The sequence below is a fragment of the Vespa crabro genome, chromosome 6 (assembly GCF_910589235.1).
Source record: "Vespa crabro chromosome 6, iyVesCrab1.2, whole genome shotgun sequence".
NCBI classification, from domain to species: domain Eukaryota; kingdom Metazoa; phylum Arthropoda; class Insecta; order Hymenoptera; family Vespidae; genus Vespa; species Vespa crabro.
Genome location: NC_060960.1, coordinates 4718646 through 4746516, shown reverse-complemented (window position 1 = coordinate 4746516; position 27871 = coordinate 4718646). Strand labels below are relative to the sequence as shown.

General features: G+C 40.7%; 1 protein-coding gene and 2 long non-coding RNA genes across 6 annotated transcripts in view; 2 read left to right on the top strand and 1 right to left on the bottom strand.

Annotated features, from left to right (window-relative positions):
• The window catches only part of LOC124424785, a 69652-nt gene that overhangs the window by 1523 nt on the left and 40258 nt on the right, over positions 1 to 27871 (top strand). The window lies entirely within an intron of this gene.
• LOC124425269 lies at positions 21 to 21538 on the top strand. 4 transcript variants are annotated; one of them, XR_006942467.1, is made up of 4 exons: positions 22 to 876; positions 970 to 3892; positions 4155 to 4414; positions 12502 to 12835. It is a non-coding gene; the product is annotated as an uncharacterized LOC124425269 (long non-coding RNA). The 4 variants fall into 4 exon arrangements; XR_006942466.1 differs by lacking the exon at positions 12502 to 12835 and adding an exon at positions 14345 to 17374 and having other exon boundaries at positions 21 to 876; positions 970 to 4414; XR_006942464.1 differs by having other exon boundaries at positions 21 to 876; positions 970 to 4414.
• LOC124425270 lies at positions 22983 to 26084 on the bottom strand. The gene is made up of 3 exons (XR_006942468.1): positions 25205 to 26084; positions 23432 to 23778; positions 22983 to 23302 (listed from the first exon to the last, which is right to left on the bottom strand). It is a non-coding gene; the product is annotated as an uncharacterized LOC124425270 (long non-coding RNA).

Below are 27871 nucleotides of genomic sequence, written 5' to 3'. Positions count from 1 at the left end.
CTCGCGTTTCAAAGCCGATCTAAGTGGCTATCCGGGATGAGATCTCCAGCATCCGATCAAGCTCTCTCTCTCTATCTCTCTCTTTCTCTCTCTCTCTCTCTCTCTCTCTCTCTCTTTCTCTCTATTTCTTTCCGTGAGGTTTTTCAGCGGGGTAAGGTAAGAGAAAACGACGGCGTTCGAGACTATCGGGTGCTTACGCTCTTTTTGGCTAACAAAGGGTCGTTAAAAATCCGTTAGATATGGCTGTCAGATAGGCAAGGCACCAGCAGTGCGGTTACCAAGAGAGAAGTTCTCAAGTTGAGCTCTTTGTACGTGATTTGAATGCGATTGGATGGATGGTGGTAGTGCAAGAAAGAGGATGACGGTAGAGAAGGGAGAGTGAGAGAACGAGCGAAAGGGAGAGAGAAAGAGAAAGAGAGAGAGAGAGAGAGAGAGAGAGAGAGAGAGAGACGAGACGAGAGGAACTGGGCGAGCGCTAATCTCCGATCAGTGTCGAGAGCGTAACGCGATCCGACGCGACGTGATGTGATCCAGGCTCGATAGCACGGGAATACGACCCTACAGCAGCGTGCGCATGGCTATCGAGAAGGGTAAAGCTGTCAAGGGTTTACAAACCATAGTACATTAAGTTCGACGTGAAAGGGTCTATCTGTGGTATCCACCTAAATTGAACTTCTCGTTGAATCGCGGTGAACTCGCGCGCGAGTCTTGTTAAAATCATTAATCGATGAGACGTTGAATTGTCCTAAAACGAAAGAAAAGAAGAAGAAGAAGAAGAGCGTATACTATTTTCTTTTTAATAAATGATTTCATTCGATATTTAACTTGAGATACTTTGACCTAAACACTCTGAAAAATTATCGAAATACAATAATGGTAAATTCTCAAGTTACATCAGTGGAAACAATCGTTGGACTCGAAAAAGATTGTTTAACGTCGTTACTTACCACCCATGGTTTTTGCTTTTAGGAACTCAAAGTTGGTACTCAACGAAGCGTCAGAAAGAGTGACGCATATTGCGAAACATTAAATTTTCTCCCTGGGGCTACACGATTCTTCGAGAGCATCGCGTTTCAAAGTAGCTCGAGTAGACAAATCGAAAATAACGATGCTTCTTTCATAGCGGCCAACAAAAGACGTAAGTCTCTAAATGGAAGGTGCACCCTGCTTTTCATGCTCGTTTGATTTGGAAATATCTATTCTCCTTATACGATGGTGAGGTAAAGAGAGTAAGAGAGAGAGAGAGAGAGAGAGAGAGAGAGAGAGAAAGAGAGAGAGAGAGAGAGAGAGAGAGGCCGACACTCGACACGAAGAGGCAGTGGTCGTACGCTCGCTTGCGGGCGCGCGCACGTTTTACGAGGCGACCGTCAAGAGTCGCTCTCGCCATCCTTGCGTGCAGCCAAGCGCTTGTAATACAAACTCCAGTGTAGTATGTAGTACCCACACGATGCTGTCACAAGTGCTCGCACGTCATTGTGATATTGTGAGTGCTCACAGGAGTGTGAGGAACCAGTTGTCGAGAGCAACAGCTGCTAGACCCGTAACCCATATACATCACCGCATGTCATTGTTCGCCGTGTGCATTATTCGAAACAGGTATGGGTACGCACCTTGGCATTACGTCACCGGGGGACAGTAAACGAGGTAATGGGCATACGTTACCGTAACTAAGGAATGGAAGCGCGGAGTTGCTCAATTGGACACGGTAATGCTGACACCATTTCGCGATTGACCTTTTCCTCCTTAGTGACTCGAAGCGAGTCTCTGGCGAAAGTAGAAAAGTTCGTATTTATTTTTTTTCACCTATTCTTCGCTATTCTATCGCGATGATATTCACTTTTCCTGAACGAACCGGTCTCCATTATTCTGTCGTTTGGTCAGATGTAAAAGATTGTACTAATTTCTTCGATTCGGTATACACATCTGGATGAGATGCTCGTTAAGTAGATATACTATGTTAAGTATACTTGGTATTCAAGAGCCCACATCTTCTTTGGCGTGAAATATCACCTCGGAGTAGCGTTTAATCGACCGGTTTCACGGGCTAATTGTTTCCTCTGGACCGTTTTTGCGCGTCGCGCGGAGATGGGTAATTAATTATTTACTGTACGTCTTCGCATTGGCGACGAGCGAGAGAAAGAAAGAGAGAGAGAGAGAGAGAGAAAAAGAGAGAGAGAGAGAAAGACAAATAAAAGGAGAAAGGGAGGAGTGAAAAATATCGGATGAACGGTTCGTTAGGCAAATGCCAAGTTTTTATGAGAGAAGCGTTCAATCGACGCGCTGAGAAGATGGCAAGTATATTTGTAAAATATAAAATAACAGTTCCTGTCAAAAATGACGACATTGACTGGCTGTCGCCATGACGTAAGATAAAATGTGTTTCCATTTCTTCGCACGCTGCCAACGACTATAACGACTACGATGACGATGCCGGCGGCAGTAGCCGAGTACCGTCGTTGCTCGTGCAATTTCAATATGAAATTGTGAATAATGCATGGCGGGGGATCTCTCGAGCCGGTACGACGTCGTCACGCAGCTCACATCCTCCCAGCGATGTAAAACTGAGATAGATGGAACGCGGTAAGTTTGAATAATGAGCGGGGAGCCGTAACGATGATACGCGCGGGCTACTCCCGCGCATCGCATAGCGTCCTCTTTCGCTTTCTCACTCCTTCTCTCTCTCTCTCTTGCCTCTTGCCTTTTGCCTCTTGCAGAGAGGGAGAGAGAGAGAGAGAGAGAGAGAGAGAGAAAGAGAGAGAGAAAGAGAGTACTGACTCGTTTCGCGCTGGAAAATCCAAGGTAGGGTCGTTATATAAGTCAGTCTAGCCCGACTCATTAACTAGTCCACCAAAAGCCATTTATCATTCGAGAATCCTGCCGGGGTTGTACGGACCAACTACGATACGTTATAGCTACCACTTTGCGTATTGTGCAAAAACGAGCTTTGAAAATATACGTTTTGCCGTTCTTAACCACTCGATTTGTGAAGGCGCGAGCGTGCATGTTCGTCTGCGAAAGATTCGAGAAGCCAACCAACCGTCCAGCTATTGAAACTCGGTGCTTTTCTTGATTCGGTCTACCTTATCTGTATGTAAATACTTGTAGCGCCGTCATGTTTGGATTTTAACAACTAATAAAATCGTATAAGATTCTTTTACGATGGGCTTCTATCTTAACGTGCATTAAATTTGTTACAAGGACGTTCTAATAAAATCACGAAATAGCACAAGGAACGTGATATTCTACTTCTCAGTGAGAAATTAATAAGTCCAAAATAAAACGTTTTAAAAGAAGAAAAAGAAAAAGAAGAGGGAGAGAGAAAGAGAGAGAGAGAGAGAGAGAGAGAGAAAATGGTGTCCTGAAGTCCCGAATGTGGTGTTTGTAATGTCGAGAACTTGCCAAGGTGTAGGAAGCCGTTCGATGAACGAAGCAAGTTGAAATGAGAGAAGGGGAACACACAATGGGTTCGCGCCTTCCTAATCCTACGGAATCTCTGAGCCATATGTAAGGATTACGTTGGTCTGACTCAACATGGTCGCGTTGTCGTGTTAAAGCCGCGGACCAACCATTAGCCAGTGGCGCTTCACGAGCTGTTCGGTCCACACGAGCTTAGAGACGCTATCAGCAATGGCTTAGTTGGCCTTCTTTCTATCTTATCCTGTGATCCGAGTCTAGGTGGATGCCCATCTCTCTCTCTTTCTGTCTGTCTCTCTCTCTCTCTCTCTCTCTCTCTCTCTCTCTCTCTCTCTCTCCCCTCTAGTTGCGACGCATACGCTCCTTCTCGCCACAGTCAAGAGGTGTTACGAGCCGATAGTTATCTTCATATCGCGAACCCGAAGGCGATTGGACGCATTCTGTCTCAGACGGGGGGGCCAAGATGCTGAGATCTAAGGTAAGCAGGTAACAGAGTTCGTGAGTGGGATACTAGCTCGTAAAGTAAAGTGGGTATCTACGTAACCAAGATACGTTCCATCTAATGTAAATGTAAAGCCATTGCGATAAAATGAAAAATGTTTCCTTTCCTACGATCAAATCACGTTTAATGTTCTTCTATCAGATATGAATGATTTTGTGTCAATAATGGGAATTACAACATCGTGTTTTGTTCGTTCGTCATTGAAAGATTAAAAGAAATCGATCGATTGAGTCTTCAGTGGTTTTGATATTAAGTTAGCTACGTGATGAAGGAAGAACGTTTGATGGAAGAAAGGAACGCAAAGAGGTCACGTCCTTAAACCTATAATCACTCAATCCTGTACGACGGCCATAATAGATGCCTTTCCAGTAAGCTACGATCTATCATCGACTTCGCGACCGTAGACTCGGCTGTCTTGATCGCTGAAGGACAGTTTGGCAGTGGTTCCAAATGCGGATAACCGTGGAGATCCGGAGCGTCAGAAAGCAGAGGAGCCATGTACGTTAATTTGATTTTCTTCGCCGCATTTCGGACTTGACTCTCTCTCTCTCTCTCTCTCTCTCTCTCTCGTTTGTTCTCTTTCTCTGATTGTCTCTCTCTCTCTCTCTCTCTCTCTCTCTCTCTCTCTTTCTCTTCGTCTTTCTCGTTGGTTCGCTCTCTCGTCTCGAGGTCGAGCGTTACGTGTCTGCGGAAGACGGGATCGGGCAATTTATCAATCCACGAGCGAAAGAACGACTCCTGGCCCGGCGGGTAATTTAACAAGATTGATGCGAAGCCGACATGCCACAGTTTCGCAGCTCGTCGAGAAGGGGTCGGTTCGTGTAGGTGGTGCGAGCCCGATGTCGAGGGTGTTCGAGGGAAGAGAAGGGCAGACGTGTGAGCGACTGGTTATTAGGAAGGCTCATCAAGCAGACCGGCACAGAATCACGCAGCGCATTAAAACAACGCCAGGTCTGATGGAGGTTACTAACATCGGTGCGAGTGCCAGAATCACTGCTGTGTTACGGTCCTGTCTTCTTTCCTTCTTTTATTTTTTCCTCTGTTCTCTTTTATTTCCTTTTATCCTTCCGAGTTTTTCCATACAATGAACAAATAATATTGTCTTTCTCTTTCTCATTTTCAAGAGAGAGAGAAAGAGAGAGATAGGTAAAGTAATATTTACTCTTGGAATTAAGAGTAAAAAATTACATTATTAACAAGACAAAAAATTTCTATGTCGACGCAAATTTATCCGCTTAGATATTTCTGCTTGTCGGAACTATAAAGAATCAAAAAAGCCGGCCTACTGTTCGGCAACATTTCTTAATGTACGATGATTTTTATGCCCATGCCATATGATTAAGGCATGCCTTTGGAAATCATAAAGGTAGATTTATTGTAAGCGCCGATGGGTAAGCGTTTTAAATATTTATGAAAGACCGTCCGGCGATTGTAGGGTTTCAGCGAAGGTATGGTGAAATTTCGTGAGGTGCACCAAAATTTCGGATAATGAAAAACAGAAAGCGCCGATCTTCTTCCTGTTATTCGTTTTGCCAAGGAAAATTTGCGAGGCGACTTAATTATCGCCTTAACAAGATTCAGCGCCGTAGAGTATGCCAGTGACCGTCATTCGGTTTTGTAAACTTTATTTATAATCTTTGTAAGATTAGTTTGTTGACGTATAAAAGACTGGTATTATCATGTTTCAAAAGAGATAAGATTTAATATGAAAAAAATATGATAAAAAGTTGTCTTTTTATTTCTTTACTTCTAAAATTAGGTATCGAAGATATTAAATGGACATATCAATTTATGAAAGAATAATTTTAATTGTAAAAGTTGATCATTGTTTCTATGTACATATACATATATATATATATATATATATACCTATATATATATATACATATATATATATATATACCTATATATATATATAGGTATATAGTGAAAAGTTAGACGGACATCATTCCTTTGATTTTCGATCGTTTGTTTTGGAGTTTAGTCGGTCGGTAATGTCGACTTATCACGATCCTTCATCCACCGGATGTTGCCGTAATTATTCAGCCGTGAGCAAGGATGAACCGGCGAAGCGTCAAGGGCAGCGGAGGTCGGGCGAGGGAAACAATATTAATTGGCTCGTTTATTGCGGCGTGGGCGGCCGTGCGCTTTCTCCGTCAACTTTCCGTGGACGGTAAAGGGGGTTAGTGATGTAAGGGTTGTAGGGGTAATCTGGCGCGCGACATACCTCGGTAAATCACTGTTGGCTTTTCACTCCTCACTACCCGCTCCTTTTCGTTACTCTCTCTCTCTCTCTCTTTCTCTCTCTCTGTCTCTCTCCTTCTCTCTGTTTCTTTCTCACTTTTTCTTCACATTTTCTTTTTTTATCCTCAACTATTCCATCCCTACTACAACTCGAGTAAAATTTTCTATGAGTACTTGAATTTTTTTTTACAAATATCATTCGTTACTCGATTTCTTTTTATCTTGAAAATTTGTCTCGTCGTCTTTTATTCCGCCTGAAATATTTTTCCAATTATGTACCTTCTTTACTTTCAACATGTTAACAAGTCCGAATGCTGTATAAGCGACCAGATTCGGAATAATTTACCCGTACGACGTATAAAGCGGAGTCACGCGGAGTGACGTTAACGGTTTTGTTCAAAGTGGAAACGTGAGGATCGATGCATGTCGATTCGTTCGTACCTATACATAGAGTATATATGTATGTATATACATACGTACATATATCTATAGCGGAATAGCCATTATCGCGGGACGGACGATCGTCCATTTTTCATCGACATGACGCCGAAATGATCGTGAATGAGCGGAGCAAATCAGAACGAACATAATGACTGCTGGGCACGGCCGTGTAATGACTCTGCGCTTCGTCGCTTTACATGCTCATAACACGAACTCTAATTTAAATATACGTCGGCCAAGCTGCCAGACAGCTTTTCCTTTTTTTATGAATGACCCGTTTTGAAACGTACCATTAACGTATGGAATTTTTGTCTGAGTTTCGGAATCGCACAGGCATCGTGATCGATTAATTTTTCAAATGTCTGGCACGTTCGAGATATAAAGAAAAAAGTTATTTAAGACGAGAACGAAGTTGGAATTTTTTGAAGATCTAAAAAAGACTGTTCTGCTTTGCTAATTTCTTACTCGTTTAAAAAAGTAGAAGTTATCGAAGACGAAAAGCGAAAGATAGATAGATAAATAGAGAGAGAGAGAGAGAGAGAGAGAGAGAGAGAAATCTTTCGAAGTGAGTTCGTTGATTTGTGCTTGTATTACGCCTTTACCGTGGAGAGGAAATATGCCGTCGAAACTGTCAAGTCATATATTATCGACTCCGGTAGTACGGCAAGCGTCCGGGATACGGGTACATCTTAAACGCATTCAGGAAATTGGCCGCGATATCGACAGCAATTTATCGCTAGAGAAATACCCAAAAGTCCTGTTTTTTTTTTTTTTTTTTTTTCGGAGTTACTATCTTCGCCTTCTTCGTCGTTGTTGGAACGCGCTCGCGTTTTGCTCGCTCGCTTGCTCACTCATGTATATATGCACACTCTCACGCTCTCTTGTCGTCACCACGGTAACGCACGCGGAACCGTTTGCAACCACGAAGCATTTGAATAATTTCGTCGTTTGCAGGCGGACTTACAACGATGCCGTGCACATCCAACCGACTCATAGCCGCTACTTACCACGAGTATAAGGGTGATCTTCGGGCAGTTTTCGTACGCGTTTTACCGTGCCCTTTCTCCAAGATGGGCCGTGAGCGCGCACGCGCGCCTAACTATAATGGTTCTTTGTGCGAGCTTTATGATTATCGCGCGTGTACAAAATAACGACGGACTGTAATCTCCGATACGACCTCCGTCCGCTTTCTACCTTACTTCGAGAAAGAGAAAGAGATAGCTCTTGAGATCACGAGTTTACGACGAGAGTGCCTCTTTCCGACTTCATTTTTCTTTGAGATTATGTGGATATGCAGGTTGGGTAGATTTCATCTTATGTGTTGAAAATTTTCGTTTCCGTAATATATCATTTTTATCTTGTCATTATTTTTCTTTTAATAACTTATTACAAGTCTATTTGGATATTTCATTTGAATCGAAGCATGTATGATTGATTGGAATTTTTAATGATAACAAATAGTATTCGTTTTTAATTTATGTGATTCTCTTTTTATGACGTTATATGTACTTCAGTGATTATATAGGAATTAATTTTGTTTGAAATTGATTAAAATATGAGAGATTATGTAGATTAACGTCATCTTTTATAGATCGTTTTGTTTTAATTTTCGCTTTTACAAACTTTGGAAGGAACAGAATCAATGTTATGACGAGTTTCGCGAGACGCCCACATTCAGTAGAAGCTTGTTCCGCGCGATTTTGTCGAACGCAAGTCTGCCGATATGTTTAATCGGACTTGTTGTCGCCCACAGTCGGCGGCTTTATCGCGTTCACGAATTTACATTCACGCCTTGCCATCTAATTCTCGCGTAGAAAGCGTAAAATTTACAAGCTTTGTTAAATCAAAGTGAACGAATGTGGATATCGTACGTTTGATTCTTTTCTTTTACGCCACCGTGAATGTTTTATGAATCCATCCTAAAACTGTGATATCAGTAAAAGAGAAAGAGAGATAATAATTCTTCGGTATGACAAGAGAATGAAGACTCTTCGAATGTGTAAGACAACACACCGAATGACTTCACCTGCGTGGAATTATGATATGGCCATTAATCATAGAACCCTCAGCGTGCGTGCGCACATCCTGTGGAAAACATTGACTCTCTAACAAAACTATAAATTTTCACTCGGCGTCTCTTACTGGCATAAAGTCCTATGACTCGAAATCGTCTGGTAACATTTCATTCGTAACAAAGACATGTTCCTTTCATAACATAATTTTACTTTCCTTTTCTTATTCTCTTTCTCTCCCCTCTCTCCCTCTCTCCTTTCCCTCTCTCTTTCTCTCTTTCTCCCTCTCTCTTTCTTTCTTTTTCTATCATCATCGTTGCTCACTGATTATTCATAAATCGCAGAACTCGCATGAGTTTACTCACTTCTAGGAGGTTTAAAATTCAAAGTGGTTCTCTAAGCGTTTACGATGCTTTTTCGTTCTTAGATAAGAAGATAAGGGAGATAAAAGGAAATAGGCGTAAAGAGTATGCTTGTCCGCGCATGCCTGCGTTAAAGATTACAAGTGCATGCGGCTTGGAAATGATATACAATGTGCATGAACGAACGAACGAACACTTTTCTCATTGCGCGAATATGTTCGAAGAGCGCTATTCTTGAATATTTCTTTTTTAACGCTCTTTTCTCAACGATTTCTCTTTCTTTCTCTCTCTCTCTCTCTTCTTCTCTGTTAAGCCAAGACTGTCGAGAGAGGCACACCGAGAATAACGTTCTACCTACGCACACAACGTTCTCCCCTCCAAGGTTTTTGCGCCACTGAATCGTAATTTACCCAGAGCGTTTATGGCATTGTTGTGAAGCAGTGCTCGGCGTCGTCTTATAAAACCAATTTCGCGGGTATTATGCAAGCTGTCAGTCCCGTTGGTGAGTTATGGCAAGCTTAGCCCGAAGCACAAACACGTTTTACCATATCCCATACTCTCTCTATTTCTATATTTCTTTTTCTCTTTCTTTCACTCATTTTATTCCTATCTATGTTTGTATGTACGTATAATATAGTCACTATGTTTATGCATAAATATGTATCTAGATACATATACATATATGTCGATATAGCGTTTATGTTTTATTTCGAAATCAGGATCTCACTGAAATATATTTAACATTTAATAAATCAATGTAATCTTAAAAACGATATTTTTATTATCGACGGAAAAAGACATCGATCGTTACGATCGTTTGAACTTCTTTGATAACGGCTTTACGATAAGAGAGAAAAAGAGAAGGGAGTGGAAATATTGGGAAGTGATCGCGATCTTTGACCAAAATTATTCGAGAAGACATATGTTCGTCAGGGACCTTTATAGCAAGGGAGTGGGGAATTCATAAAAGGCGCGCAACGCGAGATACCGACGGAAGAATTCCGATATTGTAGGGATCTATCGGTCAATAAACCGTCGCGTAGACTCTTGGAGGGAACGGGTAGGAAGCAGTATCTGAACGTCGTGTTTAACTCCATTGGAATATACGATGCTATATCTGGAATTTCGTTCCAGACCGTTAAGACACTAGATTCCACTTTATCGGCACTGTAATGGTTATATAGCTGTTAAAGTTGCCCCTCATACAACTTTTCCAATCTTATCTTCGCGTATGGGTTCTCTCGTCGAGCGTGGCGGAAGGGGAGAAGCGGTAGGTTACGCCGTAAAGGAAGCGAAAGAGGAAAGGGAGGAAGAAGAACGGAAAGGATTTAGTTAAATTGGAGTACGCGCGAGGAGTAGTCGCCGTTGAGATTTGTTCGGGCATCAGAGAGCGCTGACCGTTGTAAAAGCTCTCGGATATAGGAATGGTTGGGATGGAGAAGACGGAGGAGAAGGTGGATGAGGAAGTGGATGAGAAGATGGAGTGGGGAAAAGGTGGCAGCTTGTGTGTAAGCGGCAGGGAAAACCTCTTTCTCTTTTTTTTCTATTCGAGGTTAGGATCGAGCGCGCGTCGGTGACCAGCTTGTCGATACGTGCTTGGCATCTCTAGACAGCTATCCTGTCCTATTCCACCAAGAGAGAACTTAAGATTGTACGGCATTTGCTACCGGATCTCTGGAATCTGCTAACTGGTACCGCTTCGCTGGACAGCTCGTTTCGGAGCGGTACGACGATCTTTCTCCTTCTTTTCCATCGTTCCGCATTTCCTCCATCCCCTTTTTATCCGACGATCTGCTTCTGAGAGTGCATTCGATGGAAACGCCGACTCGTTGAATATTTCAGACTTTAAAAGCTTTTCGCGGACTGTACCGTTTAACTTGGCCAGTAGTGAGCGGTAAAACGGAAACGAGACTTCCATTTCTCCCTCCTCTATATCAGAAGTGCGTTATCGTAATGAGAAAGGGCGATCCTAAGCGTCGCTTATCGATTTTCAAAGGATAATCTTAGGTTGGTCGGTAATCGGCTCACGGAACTTTTTCCAAACGTTTCACATACTTTTATCTCGTTATCTTATCACTGCTGTCAACGTGCAATCATTTTCCAGCCTTGACTTTTCCATTGGTATTTCGAATGACAGGGTTATATCCATGAAATGACAATCAATCGATATCGGTGAAAACGAGCCATCTCGTTGGATCATTAATCACCGTTGGTGAATCGTCGAAAGAAAAGAAAAGACTCAAAGAAGAAGAAAAAGTAGAAGAAGCAGTAGAACTTGTGGAATTCGCTAATGGGGATTGAAAAATCGACTATGGGCGATCAGTAGATGGGCCAAAGTTATGTCATAGAATCCATGCTTGAGACGTACGATAATAAGGGGTCATAAGAGTGAGGAGGATGAGGGTGAAAAGGAGGGCGGCATGCGAGAAGTCGAGGGCTGACATAGCATCGAAGATTTACGGTCGCGGGCCGGGGGCATACATCCTGTATGAATGGCGGGGCAGCTTGTAATAATTCAACTCCGCGGCCACACCTCGGCCACTTCCCGTCTGCAGTCTGGCAGGGCACGACCACCGCGCGGACTGCCGCTGCTCCGTTGTGGAAGGCTTTCCGGTAACTGCGCGCTCGACATCTCTCCCACTTCTATCCTTTTCCTCTCCTCCTTCACCTCCACCGCCTATACCTCCATCCCTCTCTTTCTCTCTTTCTCGCTCTCCCATCCACGCCCCCGACAGCTACCCTTATTCGAAAGAGAGAAAGAGAGAGAAGAGAGAGAGAGAGAGAGAGAGAGAGAAAGAGAGAGTACGACCCGAGAGAACGAAGAGCCCTGATATATCGGCCGCACACATTGCATTGGATGGAACGCAATATGTCCGCCGAGAAAGGCAATAACCATTAGGTCCCGAGAAAACTGCCCCATTTCAAACGACACGAACGGTCGAATATCAGGAAATTTATATCTGGTAGCCTTCCACATCCCCCTCCATACCTTCTGCCCCTTCTTCTTCTGCCGCACCATGTTTCTATTATCTCCTTCTCTCTTCTCTACTTCTCGAAATGCCGCGACTCACGAAGGATCGGCCAAATACGACTATGACGGCGACGACGACGACGAGGACGACGAGGTTGCCCATTATACTTCTCTCTCTCTCTCTCTCTCTCTCTCTCTCTCTCCCTCTCTCTCTCTTTCTATTTAAGATACTGTATCTAGTTCGATTTGAAAAAGTCGAAAATATGGATAAAAAAAATTCTATTAATAGAAGTGGTCGTAAAAGTGATGTATGTATCATTTATAATAATTAGAAAGTAGACATTTATCTTTTCTCTCATATATGTACTTACATATATTCTAAAAGATCACGGTAATAACAATTTGGATTAGAAAGAATATTTGGATAGAAAAGTTCTGTTATTCATATCTATGTAAAACATTATATATATATATCATAATCATAATTTATATGCTTGGAAACATTTATGATAGGTTAATGTTGTATGACTAATATTGGTATTCTTTTTGTTCCAGATGAACATCGTGGCTTTAGAAATTATCATCTGTAGTCGATTTTCGAAGATAGAACGTCTAAAACGACTATCGTAAATATTTCCGTTTCCGTTCATACGAATTATAAGAGGCTATAATAGTTCTATTTTCATTTACCTATTTGTATCTCTGAAGACAGACATAGAGTATTGATTATAATTTTTATATCTAATTCTTATTAATTTAATAACAATCTTTAGTTAAAATAGATACAATTCGACACACATTAGAAATTAAAAATAAATTTTATTTATCGTTAATATACCAACTATGTTATTTTAAAAATATAAGTTTTATTTAATCATTAAATTTTTTATTGCAGTAATATATCCAATATTTATTATTGCATTAATAGTTCGTTAATTGTAAGAAATGTTTTTTTAATTCTAAGAAAAATATTATATGGAATTGATCATTTTTTTTTTAAATTGTCCAAGATAATAATCGACTTCATACATATAGTTTGTACAAAAATCAAAAGTGTCGTAATTTATTGTTAATACGAATTCATTTCGAGAGGAACGTTAAGATATTTTCCTTTTTGTTATTACTTTTTTTTTTTTTTATTTTTATTTTTTTTTTAATAACAAATCTGTCGTGAAATACAATAATCTGAAATCCGTATTGATCTTAATCGGCTTTAAAGGACGACACGTCTACTTTTTCGATAAAGGATATAAACACATTGGCCGCGCGTAATAAATGCCAGATTTATGGCGGCAAACGAAGCGACAGCGTCGTAGCGTCGAGCGGGGAAAGAAATATTACACGTCGCTCTTTTCACGCGACGACGGCTGAGAGCTGTCGCGCGACGAGTACCCATGACTGCTGCGCTCGTAAAGCTCGTGAACATCGCTAAAGCCGCACGTTCACGCCGAAGCTCTTTTCTCGCCTCTCTTTCTCCTCCGACTTTTCTAACTTTTCTCTCCTTTTTTTGCAATCTTCGTGCCACTGTTTTACGGTCAACAATCTCCCGACAATGCTTACCATTGTAGACATTCGGTATATAATTAAAGTATTTATTTATTTATTCTTTTTTTTTCTGTAAAACAACTATGCTCTAGAAACATCGCCTAGTACAATATTCCGCTCGATTCAGCATCGATATTTTCTCGAGAAACTATCCTTGATTTTGTTCTAGAATTTATCGATTTATTTTCTAGCTTCGAAACAATCTCCTTAACCTCCTATAAAAAACGAGGATAATAGCCTGTGATTCTTCAGAAAGAGCATCCTTTTGCTAACAGACCTTTTATTAAAGGCGTGGTCGAGGCTAAACGATCCTCGTATTCGTCGTTAGTTCGAAGAGTGCGAATTGACATAATAGCAGCGGCATGCCGAAAGCTAAGCCGAACAGCGGTAGCAGTAGTAGCAGTAACAGCAGGAGTGCGAGAGCTTCAAGCTCTCGCCGCACCACGATTCTGCGGGTAGAAATTGCTTTTCCTCTATAAGGCGCCATTATCACGCACCATCTTGTTCAAATGGCTCCGTAAAATGCCAAACCGGGAACTCGGTATTGCTGTGTCCAGTGCTGCGGTCAGCGTTGACCGTGGCAAAAACTACCCCCATCCTCTGCCCACTCTCTCTCTCTCTCTCTCTTTATCCTCTCTCTTTCTTTCTGTCTTCTTTCTCCCCTTTAGATTCCTCTCTCTCTCTTTCTCTCTCTCTCTCTCTCTCTCTCTCTCTCTCTCTCTCTCTCTCTCTCTCTCTCTCTCTCTCTACGCCGGTAGAAACACGATTGTGCGGCGAAATTGCGGTTGCTCTTTTTCCCGGAGACCTCTTTACATCGTCTCCGCTCACTTTTTTTCTCTCACTCTCCTTTCAGTGCGGCGCAGAAGCACTTTTTTCGAAGGGCGTTGGAGTATATGGCGGACGTCGTCTCGGGAAAAGAGGGCGCCAGTTGGCGATGAGAGAGGGAAAAAGAGAGAGAGGAAGAGAGAAGGAGATAGAAGGCGCGAGTACATCGGCCACCGACGTAATATCGGCAAACGACGCTACATGCCGGCCAAATATAACGGTATAACTTTGCCAAATGATACCATTCCTTTAATTCTTTGGAACGACCTGTCCGGACGTTTTCCCGACGATATATTAATAACGTCAACTTCGCTCGCCGTTACCTTATTATACTTCCTTTCAAATTATCTTTAGCGAATAAAATGTAATCATTGTTGTTTTATTCGATCATTGTAAAAATTCGATTAGAGTTTTGTCTTATTTCGTGAATGATCATAAGTGGTGTATTATTTCAGAACAAGAAAAAAGTTTTGGTAACAGAGTGAACAGTTTTCTTCAATACTTAACGAATTCATTTCTCCTTTTATTTTAACAGACTGCTAACAAGTATTCTCGTTTTCATCGAGATATATTGACGTTAGTTTATTGGAGGATTTATTTAAGCGTGCAGCGATATACCATCGAGAAAACGCCATTCAGATAAAATCGCTCGATATTGCTTCCTTACGTTGGAATTTCTTCGACTTTCGAATTGGATCGAGTTAGATAAGCAGAAAGCGGCTGATCGATGCCAGCGGAATAAAACGAATACAGGACTGGTTCCACGAAACTGATCGCCACTCATCAGGGAAATGATCCTCGAGCCAAAGCTCTTGGCTTTTGTCCATAATGGACAGATGTCCTGTCATGTTGCCCGGCTTTTTATCGAGAAAACGGGGAAAGACTATTCTCGAAATGTTATATTCACCCAAATGTTTCTTGGAAACTGTCTTATTATTATTGCTTTTTAAGCCAAGGATCATTATTTACGACATGCTTGTCCATTTGCATGTAATATATTTTTTCTTATTATGTTACCGTCCAACCATAGACGGTAAGATAGTTTTAAATTCGACATTTCGAAAATCCACAGTAGGTTAAAAGAACGAGAACTCATATTTCCTTCGCGATAACACGAAATGACGACTTTGGATCGTGCCGATCGCAACGTTGCAAAAATATCTCCAGGGCATGATTCCGCGTGATGCGGTGTCGTTCACATATCAACGGCCTTTATCGATCACGCTTATCGCTATGATTCCCGAGAGTCGAAAGTTTTTCGATTTTCTACCGTTGCCGGCCGTAAAAGACATCACTTTCACCTTCAAATCCTCTTTTTTTTTCTTCTCGTGTAAAACGATCCGACTTCTTCCAGAGAATAAGTTCGATCGTGAAGGGTGATTTTATAGGTCTATGAGTTTAAATGTTCGTAAGGGTTTGGAAAGCGGGAAGCGTTACTATTTATTTGAAATATGAAGGGACCAGAAGCTATAGCGTTTATTTGCCTTACGACCGAAAGAAATCCCAAAAGCGTTGGATCGACTGTTGGGTTAACAGCTTCTCTATCTCATTCTCTCTCGTCTTTCTAAAGCTAGAATATCTGCTTGAAGTTCAAGCATATGACGGTAGTCGGCATAAACGACAGCGACAATTCTGGCCTAAGAATAGTCCATGTATGTGCGAAGTGGACCGATAGGCAGGTGTTATATGCTCGGTAAGAAGGAAGCGCTTGATGTGAATATTAAGATGTTCATTAGCACGAAGTACGCTTTCACAGTGTAAGACATGTTAAGTAGTACTACGTGCGGTTAAAGAAGAGGGAGAGAGAGAGAGAAAGAAAAGATGTGGTAGACTAAGCGAAGCTGAGTGTGAAAGATAGAAAGAGAAAAAGAGAAGGATGAAAAGAGAAGGAAAGAGAGGAGGGTGAAGAGATCTCATAGAGGGAGTAGTACCATTGACGGGTGATGAAGGGTCATCCCCTGCGGTGGTCTTTGTTATATCCATGACGGTCGGCATGACTATTTGCTCGATACAAGGTACCACCAACGAACGTTGGCATATCACCAACGGCCTTCCAGCGTCGGCATCGTCGAAAGAGAAAAAGGGAGAGAGAGACGAAAATACATAATAATCGAGCTCCTGACGGACCTCTCAATAATATGAACTGAGTTTCTCTTGTCCTTCCTCTTCTTTCGCCATACCTTTGTTCCTATATGTCTCGCCTCTTTCGTTCTTCTTTATCACCTCTCTTTTGTTTCACTGTGTTTATATTTACTTTCATGTACACGATTCTTTATCTTTTTCATTTTCACTCGTGTATATCCTTCTCTTTTCTTTTCTTCATCTTCCTTTCTCTATGCCTCCGTCTCTCTCGTGTCCGTTTGACTACGTACCGCCTTGGAGGCATCATTAGCCAGCATTGTGTCCGCAACACGCATACGCACTCGAGGTAAGAGTTACCATGACACCCGCTGCGCCTGTGAGATTTGCGATAGAGTTAATGATGCTGGGACCGCGGCGATTTAACAATAAGCCGCATTATTTACAGTCAGCTCTCGACTCCATTACCACCGGTTGTCCGCCTCACCTGGTCCTCGTTTCTTCTTCCTTTCTCTCTCTTTCCCTCTCTTTATTTCTCTCTTTCTCTCTCTTTCTCTTTCTCTCTCTCGCTTGCTGTTGCTTCGGCGTTCCTTGCCTTCTGCAAGTTTCTTTCTCTCTCTTTCTTGCTCAAATAAATTCTCACGTCTCTCGCAACGGCTTACATCATTTCCTAGCAAATGTTCTAGGGGTCCACATTAAAGCTTTATAGTCGGTTGTTGATGCGTACAAACTTGTTTATGCGGTGACCCACATACATTATACATGTATGAATATATCTCACATGTGGTTAGATGGCACAGTCGTGAAAATTGTAAGAAAACGAGATATTTCTCACGTAGACGATGTAAATGGGATAGCTAGATGTCGGTTAATTTAGCGAATTAATGTTCCTATGAATATATCTTAGTTGTTCATAAATAGGAACGTTTTCATTAATGAATGCAAACAGTATTTTTTTTTTAGTAAGAGAATCTAAATGCTTTCAGTTTGCACCGTTAATAAGTTGATGAACAATCTTTTGAGAAGAAGGGACGATTGCATTTTCCGTGCATATAAGCAATTGTACGGTAATAACATCTGGGATTTCAAGTTCATGTGAAAGGGGTTTAATTTTGGGTAACGGATAATAGTCACCGTGGGAGGGTACTCGTTACACCTTCTGCAAATTCCTGCTCAAAGCAGGTTACTCGACAACACACTGGGGAAATATATGGCAGACATTCAATCAGAACACTGCTTCTAAGGACAACTTATTATCGTTAGTATAAAACTTATGTAAGCAATATTACAACGTTTGTATTTTCATGATATTTTCAAAAAATGTATCTCAATTATCTAAACCTTTGTAATTCGATAAATATTTTTCTTTGATATTCAAGTAAAGCTTATATTGTTGCGTACATTTCATCGTTAATTCTAGTATAATACTCCGAACGAATCAGCCAACTGATTCATTATCATCCAACAACGCTTCCAAGAAATGTTTAGATGTTAAATTCTGACTCATACCACGTTTTATCTTCTTTGTCTCGCGTAGATTATTCTTCGAGCTTTTCTAACGCTAATAATAACTGTGATACAGGCACGATGAGTTGTCGTATAATGAGAATAAAAGATATTTTTGAAAATGCCTCAAGATAGGAAAGAAGAATTAAAGAAGCGTATTCGTCATAACGAAGGACCATTGTGAAATTAAAATACAATCATTTGCCTGCATCGAATTCAATTTGGTAAATACGTCGTCGGTGCCCTTCTCCATTAATGAATTCCTGATTTATCATCCATTAAGGTGTCAGGGCGTGCTCGGGTTTCGCTGCTCGGTTCGCGCCGTCGGAAATTTATGTGGATAGGTGTGATTAATGCGATGTTCGCGGAAACACACGGACATCTGTGTTAATGGTGACGGATGGCCACCCTAATGGTGTCAGCCAGCGACAGGCGTCCTCATCTAGTTCTTCTCGGTCACCCGCGCGCTGGACTCGCTAGTGCTGGCTCCCGTACTAGCTTCGTTCGTCCATCTCTCTCCCCAATCTATCTGTCTGTCTGCCTGTCTGTCTGCCTGTCTGTCTGTCTGTCTGTCTGTCTGTCTCTCTCTCTTTCTCTCGCTCTCGTTCTTTCTCTCGCTCTCGCTCTCTCGTTAGAATCTGCTTGAGTATGCGTATACCGCAAATCATTCAGTACGATACGACTGATTTCATGCGATCGCGCGTTTCATTGGCCTTGTCTCGATATAACGCAGTTATACTGTGGTCTGATACGGCACATTTCAAGCTCTCGAGATCGTTTGTTAGTGTTCTTCTTTAACCTCATTTATTCGTCGAGTTTTAATTAATATTTAATGTCAGAGCGTCGTCGTAAAGATCTCTTAGTGATTAGGAAACTTGTAAAAAGGAAAAGCAGAGTCGATCTCGTATCGATAAACCGTATAAATAAAGTGGTTGTAGTAGAAGTAGCAGGCATTTAAAGCGGGAACGGAGCAGTCTTCAATAGCGAAGCATTAAATACTTCGTTTTGCAATAGCAACCGGTTCGATACATACGGAATGATCGCGTACTTAGAGCGAGAATCATAGAAGAGTAGGAAGACTAAGAAGAAACAAGAGACAAGCACCGTAGGTAGTAAAACTAGCGCATGATAATTCTTTGAATGAGTATCGCGTAAATTATTATCGCGAGAAGTTTCGTACGCCTTAATAAATCCGTACGCGATTCGATCGAAGATAATTCGCGATGTCTTTTCCCTTCAGCGATTTAACTCCCGCCGATATCTCTCACTTATCGTCGATTCGTAATTAAATTACTAGCCGCATCCCGAGCGACTCTCGCAGGTATGCGAATGCGTACATGCCACACATATATAAATATATATATATATATATATATATATATATACACGTATGTATGTGAGTAGAAATGATATCGCACGCACATCGCTATCGATGACAGATTCCAATCGCGATTCATCTTCCTTTTGCATCTCAAAAGCTTACGTAACGCTTTCGCTTGGTCGGAGGGATTGGCTGTATCGACGGTTCACCGCTGCAAAACGAATTATCATAACTCGTTCGAACAACATTGCTTATCCGCGGCGATTTAATTTAACGAGCATTCCATGCCGCGCTGCCTCTCGTAAGACGGCCCGTACCACCGGCGTTTATCGAAGATTTGCGAAATTTACGATGCGTGCGTCCGCGTAGGACATTTAATGTAGGAACCCGTAGCAAACGGGTTATCCTTTATCTTTATCTTGGACCAGCACATGTCAAGGAGAGACAGAATGAGTGAGAGAGAGAGACAGAGAGAGAGAAACAGAGACAGAGATAGAGAGAGAGAGAAAGAGAGAGAGAGAGAGAGAGAAACAGAGACAGAGATAGAGAGAGAGAGAGAGAGAGAAAGAGTGATGTAGAAAAAGAGAGAGACATCTAAATCATACGTCCTTTTAAAAACGGAAACTCTCGCGAGCTAACACGAAAGATTATTTTCCAGTGTGAGATAGGCGATTATGAACGAGCTAGGCGAAAAACTATCTCGATTCCAGGGCGACCATCGAATGTGGGAAGAGAGAAGAAAAGCAATGGAACGCATCGGCTAGGCAGGCAGGCAGGCAAGCAAGCAAGCAAGCAAGCAAGCAAGCAGGCAAGCAAGCAAGCAAGCAAGCAGCAGACAGGAGGGCAAGCAGGAGGGCAGGCAGGTAGGCAGGCGAGCAGGCAGGCAGGCAGATATTGAGCTCTATATTTCCATAAGCTGATATTTACGCGGCAATATACGCGGCCGTGCCCGCTACTTTATGGGCCTCGTAAATATAGCGGGCCGCCGGGAATTGGCTGGCAAGGCGGCCACGGTCTCTCTCTTTCTCTCTGCCCCTTCTCTTTTTCGTTCTCTTTCTCTCTCGTCTCAACCCCCACCTATTCCTTCTTCATCTGTCTCTTTCTCTTTCGCTAGGTGGAGAACGCTCGCGCGTGCTCTTGACTCTCTTCCTCTCTATAACTTCCCTTCGTCTCTTTCTCTTTCTCTATCTTTCTCTCTTTCTCTTTTTCTCTCTTTCTCTCTTTCTCTCTTTCCCTCTCTCTGTTCGGCCTCTGCATGGCGTAGCCTGCCTGTTTTGCCTGCCCTCATCCGGCCCAAAGACATAAATCGCCGCCAATTGTAAATAATACGCGACGTATGCTGATCTCCGTTTCTACGTACCGCTATATATGTATGAGTATATAACATATATATATATATATATATATATACATACACACCTATGTATGTACGTAACACCTGGTATATAACCATGCTCTTTCGAATCATCGTTCGATGGATGTCTTCTTGCGAATTTTGATGATCTAACTAATTTAATATTCAATATTTTACGCCATGTTTTCTTTTTTATTTTGAAGAGATCAGGATGATTTTTGGATTATAAGAAAGATACGAATATGTATTGGAGTCATGTCGCTATAATTGTCTTCTCAAACTATGTAGATATAGCAGAGAGATATTCTTACATGTTATAAATGATCTCAACGTATCTTTGTTCTTGGATCTTTCTCGAAATAAATTTAGAATCTTCCTTACAGTACCACAATGTGCGAGTAATTAACTTGTTCAAACGTGTTCAGTTGCTCGCACATAATTTACTCATTTATAGGGGCATCCAAAAGTGACGTTGTTAGAGATCATACCCTCTCGCACAGATGGCATAAACGTAAAGCTCAGTGTTGCTGTGATGTCAGCCATGAAATTTTTCTAACTTCTATGTAGCGTAGCTGACGAGTGTACTGAGTTATGGTTGTGGGCTGCGGTGGAGTTGAAAGCACTTGGATTTCACGTACTTTAACTGGATATACGTCTCGCTCTCTAGGTACGATCGTATAATACCGGTACATGCGAGTACACACCTTCAGGGGTGATAAATGATGGTGCCTCTGTGTTTCGCCTCGTACGCTGTTACGGTAAGATGTATTAATTTGGGAATACGTCAAGAAAGAGAAAAAGAGAGAGAGAGAGAGAGAGAGAGAGAGAGAGAGAGAGAGAAAGAGAGAAAGAATGAAAAAATTCACCTTAATGAACTATCAATGTTACGTTTATTTTCCAGATTTTATATTTAACGTGTAGTAATTCAAGAAGAAATATATATATGTAAAGTTATTCAAAGATAAGAAATTTTACTTTTTTTTTGTCTTTCTTTAAAAAGAGTTTCTTGTTTGGGGTATTAATAAAATGTAACTCAAATCAAACCGATACTCCCTTTTTTTAAAGAAGCTGGTCGTTTTTTTCACTCATTGAGTATTTTCAAGCATAATATATACGTACATATTCATCAGCCATATATATATCTCATTCATACTCACATTGTTATATTAATTTCCAAACAATGTATTGTAGCTGTGAAGATCTATTTTATATAGAGACCTATGTTTTTCAAACGTTTAATTTTTAAAAGTTAAAAGTTTATATATCAAGTCTCGTGTTTCATCCTATGATATTCACCAAATCGGCCAAATCTCAATCGTACACTGATAACTTTCGAAAGTATAACAATTGTTTTAGCTGTATTAATCATTTTCTGTATTTAATTGATATTAACTTGTATCAAAGAAACATCGTATCAATGCAAAATAGTAGTGGAGAATTAGTGAGGAAGAGTATATATGTAACTTCCTTTTTCCAACATGCATGCATTCCTACGTTGTGGTTGTTATCGAGATCAACGCGAACAAACTACTACATTTTGCCGTGTCCAGTTCGTCTGATGATCGAAGATATGATAACTCTCTTTATCATGGTGAAACGTTTACTGTTATTACCATCGTAACTTTTGTTCTAAACTCTTATGAGATATTACGTACATATCTAACAGATGTCGATTATTGAATATCTAGTTATTTTATTGATATAGATAAAAATGTTCGAAAATTTATATTGTATCAGCAGAACAAGCGAATCATTTTAATAATAAATAGTTTGTATAGTTCGTGCGTTTTTTTTTTTCTTCTTTCTTTCAATATGGTAATAATAGGTACTTGAGTAAATCAAAATTGATGATAAATGTTCGGAGGCTGAAAGAACTAACGAAGCTACACCTTCTCGATAAATATAGAGCGTTAAATACGTTTCAACCGGGGTGTTACCTGCAACGTTATTATCTCCTATCTACTATATCATCTCATCTTCAATATTCTCAATTTGCTAATCGTTACAAGAGATTTAAAAAGAGTAAATGAGAGAAAGAGAGAGAGAGAGAGAGAAGATATTGAGGAAAGGAAGTACGGGGAGCGAAGGAATGGCGAGAGATGAAGCAGGAATACCGCGTTGATCTCATTTTTTAGTCGTTTCACGAGATTTTGTTTCTACTCGAGTTCGGTCGGCAACCGATGATTATCGGGGAAGGGCTTGATAGATGGGAATGCTTCCCATCGACGTTCCTCCTTTCTACGATCTACCACTTTATTTTCTCTCGACCCGATCGTTCATCATCCACGATCGCTTCCTCGTGCATTTCCTTTCACCGTAGAGAGCTCCCTTTGTGATCGATTCAAATTTCACTCTCATTTACGGAGTTGCTTCTTTCGTGTTTGCTTAAAAAATCGAAAAGTTAAATGTATCCTAGTTAAATCGTTATCTCATTTAAGAAGTTTTTTATATACATGTTATGCATCGGTAATATATAAATTTTTCCTTTTTTATAAGATAAATGATCAAATAAACAACTATCTGTGAAGTTTCCTTTATAGTGACCTTTCCACAAGATCAAAATTTAACTTGAAATTTTGATCTCTCACTTGCACCTTCTTCTTTCGTTTCTCATCGATAAAAGATGCCAGCCTTCGGCACATCCCGATGTCGTTTATCTTACGATTTCTTGTCTTCTTTCCACTCCATTTACCATTACCATCCAGAACATTAATTTCCCTTTATGGCTGCAAAGAATCGTGTTTATCATTAGTTCTATGCCGTCGAGAAAGAAAAGTAAGTATATGTACACACACATTCACAGATAGAATTCTACATATATTTATGTATCTACATACATACGTAGCTATACGTACACGTATAAAGAACGCTCGATCGGAAGAGAAGGTTATGCTTGCGTCTTCATCGTAAAGCGTTCGCCTGGTAGACGATAATTTTCGGAGCGCGAACGAAACGATCGAAAAAAGTTGTACAGCTGTTGGCAATAACTTTGTAGAATGAGCATCTTCGAATGGCACGGTGGTAACTGTCACGAAGGGAGTCAGTGTAAAAGCTGATATAGAGAGAACGCCTGTTCGTAGTCATTTTCGAAATCTTTCCTTTTTAACTTTTTCTTTGGTGATACGACGTCGATTAAGTGTTTGAGATCTTCTTGAATGTTAAAATGTCACGTTCCTAAGCGTCAGATATTTCCACAGATATCCTTGAAAAGAAATAGTAAAATTTTTAATCCTTTGGTTCTATCTACGACTCATTCTATAAAGATATAACGAAAGGAGAACGTTGTTTATAGTCGAGTTCAAAGAGTTACGAGAAGAAAACGAATGTATAATGAAAGCTTTAGTTAATAATCGTCCAATTAAAGTAAGATTAAGTTTTTATCGTCTTTCGTATTTTGTAACTTAATTTGCCTAACAGTATCCTAACAAAAGACTCACGTAATTATCGATTAAGGGAAAACAATCGGATTTGATAGACGTTGTTAAACGATAGATATCCTTCGTGCATTCATTTATGTATATATTTAAATTTATCGTTACTATCTATACAAATTTGTGAACACGATAAAAATAGAGAAATAATGAGTAGTTTCGTTTAAAAAAATAGTAGAAAGATTTTCGTTTCTACGTAAATATTATCCCATTATGTGCATTACAATCGTTAATGGGTTTACTTTCTCTATTTTACAAAGTCGTATTTCGTAGTTAATAAAATTTATTTTTACGATGGAATATCGTCTAGCAGGGGTCGAGAAAAGCGTGTAAGCGAGCTAACACGAGCTAAGCGAAGTGCCGTTTCCCGCGGCGTCAGGAATAACTTGGCGGAATGCTTACAGATGAAAGAGATTACAACACATACTGGATAATCCTAGTTCCGCTAGACTTCTACGACCGTAGTGATCATTTGCCACCGACGTCTGCAGGCTAGTTTCGTACAAAACCCCTTGAACGGGTGAGCGAGCGCTCGTTAGACACGGTTTCATGCTTGGTCCGTATCCGTATCGGTCGAGATGCCAGCTAATTTCGGAGGCTTGGCTTCGCTTCGCATGAGCGTTCGACGTAATTGAATATCGTGCGAATTCAAGACATTTATGTGAGTTTGATAATCGGGAGAAAAGCTGTCGTTGATCCAAATAGAGACATTTAATCTATGTGGAACTTAAGATTAACGAGATTCGATTAAGATCATTCCAGAAAGTTTCTGAACGATTTATTCGATACATAACAAAGTTAAGAACAATATATTTCGTTTGTAGATTGTAGAACGTTTAATCGAATGATTACAACGATCGAAGAGTGTAGGTAAATACGATGGGTTAATGTGTGTACGAACAAAACCGGGAGAAAGAAAGGAACGTTTTTGTTGTTTCTTGGAATAAACCAAGGAGGTAAATACTCTAGAGCGTAGGTAAATACGATAGGTTAATGTGTATGCGGAAAAAATCGGATGAAAGAAAGGAACGTTTTTGTTGTTTCTTGGAATAAACTAAGGAGGTAAACTCTCTGTGGATATCTCGTAGCACTTTGGAGTAACATCGAGTGTATTTTCGTGGGCTTCTAACGACGTGTCATGAGATCTACGAGGCTGTTTGTCGGTAAGCACAAAAATAGGCCTCACTCCACACTCACTTCATCACTCAGTCGGCTGAGCTCCCTCCCGAGCAGGACGGATGCTCGACGACTGCTTGGCTGAAAATGCTGGCACGCAACCGTCGGACGTGCCATTAGCCAGGCGTCGCGATGCTCTCGCCAGATTAACCTTAGCCGAGGGTTACATTCGTGCCCACAATTTCATTGTAGCTATGCATTTTAAGGATTTTATGGCTGCCACACCGTCGTGCACAAAGAGTAGCCCTGCTACTTCTCCAGATAGGAGGAATATTTCTTGCGAAACGAACGCGTTTCTCTACCGCCGTCTTTAGACATATATTTCCTTCTCTTGTACCGACAGAAATCCGTATTTCCTCTTCTCAGTACTTTTTCTCTCTTTCTCCCGTCTTCGGATGAGTCTTCGCTATGAGCGAACGCTACTATCTAAGATCCTGATCGATATCTCTACTCATTTACAAGCGACTCGTGTAACTCACTCTCTTATCGATCTCTCGAAACGGATTACGTGTCGGCAAACGGACAAATTTCGAATCACGGTAGCAGCCGTATTACCAAGTGTAATTTAATCAATTCTTAAGTCTCTTCGCGTTCGATAGAAATACGGATTTTAATTTTCTCGGTGAAGTCGAGAGAAGCGAACGAGAAAGAAAGACTCCCTGGGTAGTTTCGTTCCGAGTCATTTACATTATCGTCTACTTCATTAGAATTGGATGGTTTACGAGATGTAGCTTGACTCTTTAAATGCCTTTGTAAAAGCAAAATCAGCACGATTACTCGTACGAAAGTCGAATACCACCAACGCGGAATTTGAAAAACGGCGAAGGGAAAGAGACAGACAGTGCTGCTTAAGATCTAACGCTAACTATATCCGCCTTGTCAAGTCGTTCCGACTTAGTAAACTCTAGAACGAGTAATGTCCGAGATTTTATACCGACTTGACTTACGACAGAGGCGGCTGTTTATCACGGTGTCAGGAGCGACGGTTACGCCGTTCGGGACGGTGAAACGAATGAGCTGCACGAGTAACACACTGAGAAATGGCCCGCTCTTAGAAGACCTTCTCTTGCGACACTGATTTTAAATTAGAATTTATTAGTTGTCGTACTCGACGTTTCGCCGAACTAGCTGGATTTGCTGAAGGAGCATGCTCGATGTACTAACCCACATTTCTCTTCGATGCACCTCCAACTCCAAACGACGTTATTCTTGTCCTTGTAAGCCGATAGCTCTTCGGTAAAATATTCTTACGTTCGAGTATTAGATCTGCCTTTCCTCATCTCAAAGAATCGAGAGTTTCATTGACGTTCGCATTTTGGTTCTGATCGATTCCTCGAGGACAAGGATATTCGACCACAATATGATTCAAATAAAAAACAATATTTTATACAGGATAGATCGGAGACAATATGTGAGCGCAATATTTTCACCGAAGTTAAATTTGTTTTATATAATTTCTTGTTATATGTATATTAAATTATATTTTTATATTTCCACAAATGCGTATAATAAATCAAATTAGAATAAGAACGGAATAAGCTATCTTATTCATATATCATTAACTGAAATTGTATAAGATGCATTATTTTCTGGCTCCTTTGTGTCGGCTGAAGAAGAAGGGAGACGACTTTGAAATGGCGAGAGTGCTCGTCAAACGCTCGCCAACTATTAAGGTTGCGAAAATTTCAATCACGCCGCGCATTAGGAGTATTCAAATCATTCGGATCACTCGTCCCCGTCTTTTAAGGTATGCATCAATCTATCCGCCTCGTTCAAAGCGTGTTGCGATGAAAAGACCGATGCTTACGAGGATAGGTACTCTGGCATGCTGCCAATAATGGTCGGTACGTTTATTCTGGCCAACTGGTTCCTACCAGTGTGCATCAGGAATGTATTTCGACTGACGACTATCGTGTCTTTCCGCACCGAATACCCTAATTTGCTGCGCTTCGTCGACGCTTCGTTTTAATTGAAATGAAAAAAGGAAAAGAGTAAAAAAATAAAAGGAAAAATTCGAACGTCGTGCATCCTGTACAGTACAGGAAATCGTCTTCTCTTCATTTCTAATTTTAGTTAACGCGTACTAAAATAAAAAACTTAGATTACCTATATATTTTTTTTTTTAATCGGTGATCGTTTAGCAGATATTACAATATGACGAGAACATTGATTTATCTTTACTCAAATGATTATACCATCTAATTAATCGTGTTTAATGAATGGTAATCGATTAATATCTGTGTAAAATCTACTATTTATCGACATGATTATTAATTTACGATTTGTTACATCATCTCGAGAAGAAAACGAAGATAGTTAATGAATAAATCTATAAGTCTAATACATTCTCGAAAAGCAATATCGACTGGTAATAAATTTTTCCAAATAGCTTCTTTCGAAATAAATAGAGAAAGTGCTGGAGCGTATCCTTTTTCATAAAATCACACGACGCCTCATAAACACGACTACTTAAGTCCTTGCTTTACCGGAAATTGTTTTTCTCCCTAGCAGGTACCATTCACCTTTATGAATCGGTGGTAGAACTTTATGAGGGGCGTAAACTTTAGTTCAGACGCGGCGCGTTCTTTGCAAACATCCGGCTTCGAGTTGACGAAGAAAATTACGATTGGGGTTTATTTTTCTGCGGAACTATTCCTATTGGGTCTTCAGAAAAGACGACCGTTTATA